The sequence below is a fragment of the Vicia villosa genome, linkage group LG6 (assembly GCF_029867415.1).
Source record: "Vicia villosa cultivar HV-30 ecotype Madison, WI linkage group LG6, Vvil1.0, whole genome shotgun sequence".
NCBI lineage: Eukaryota > Viridiplantae > Streptophyta > Magnoliopsida > Fabales > Fabaceae > Vicia > Vicia villosa.
Window position 1 is genome coordinate 102,559,820 of NC_081185.1, and position 1,577 is coordinate 102,561,396.

Here is a 1,577-nt window from a genome sequence, read left to right on the forward strand (position 1 = left end):
AATGACATTTCGGAAGCCTAATATACTCCTTGATCGTTTTCAAGGGACATCAGTATAAACCAAAGTATCGCACTAACGATGACTACCAGATCAACCGTATCGGTACATGCCGTACAGTTTCCTTGGTCTATTGTCATATACTTAAGGTATCTCGAGATTCGGGTTAGAATCTTCCACACAAGCAAAATACCGAAACAAACCTTTGAAAAATAGAGCAATCAAGTCAAACAATTGAAAACATCGAAGTAATCTATTCTCTTAAGGTAGCCCCTTTAGAAAACATTTTGTTTTTTTTGAAAGTGACTCCCCAGCAGAGTCGCCAGTTCTGTGGACCTCCGTTTTTTCGGGCCATACCTCTGAGCGGGAGAGATACGTGAACTGACTCTTTTTATCGCTTATGCTTTCGCATTTTTGAAAATTCACAGAGTTGCCACCGACCTTTTATTTTATCCAATTAAGGAAAGGTTTATAAAAGAAACAGAAAAAAGACCTTTAAGAAATTCTGGGTAAGGGGGTAGGTTATACAAAGGGAAGGTGTTAGCACCCTTTGTATCCATGGTTATCCATGGGCTCTTAAGTTTGCTTAGCTCACTTGTTTTTCGATCACTTTTCAATTGCTTTAGAATGCTCATATGTGGTTTCAAATACCTTTGTAAATTGAATTTGTAATGATCCTTGTGCGGATGTATACAAAGTGTTTGTTTATCTTTCGAAAGATGTTTTGAAAAGAACGTTAACTTTGTAATGATCCGTGTTTGGATGTATACAAAATATTGTCTTTTTGGAAAGTTTTGTTTTGAAAAACAATAGTGTATGAGAATTTTGTTTGTTTTGATTTGAGCAAGCAAACTAGGAGGTCTACCTTGAGTTGTAAGGTCTTTATCCTATTTCCTTTTAAAATCTATCCTTTCACCGGATACAAACAAAAGGTTCGATTTTGTACTCGAAACAGTAGAATTTTGACTTTGATTTTGAAAAGAATGAGAAGGGATTACCTTAAGAGGTGCAAGTGTGATTGTGATTGGATTCAGATATTTTATCTTTGAAGTTAGTGATCTAACGGTTCAATTTTATCTTTGACATACACGCAGTTTATATTTGCTGGAAATTAAAATGCGGAAATGTAAAGTGCAGAAAGTAAATCTACGCTATTACATCGATTGTGCAGGAAATGTAAACTAGCCTATTTACATGAATTTGACATCCTATACATTTATCTAGGAATTTAAATTGCAAGAAAAATAAAAGGCATGTTTTTGGATTTTTATGATTGATTTTAATTATAATTAATGCATGATTAGTTAAATTAAAATGAAGAAAAAAGATGAAAATAGATTCAAACCTAGAAATTAAGTTTAAAATATGTACAAAATATTTGTCAATTAATTTTAAAACAAAACTAATTTTTTTGGAATTTTTGAAATTGATTTGAAATTGATTAAGCTAATTAAAACATAATTATGCAAATAATTACACAAATAATTAAAACTTAAAGAGAAAATTATTCAAAATATGTACAAAATTAGTCTATAATATATAAACAATATTTTATATAAAGAACAATTTTTTTATGATTT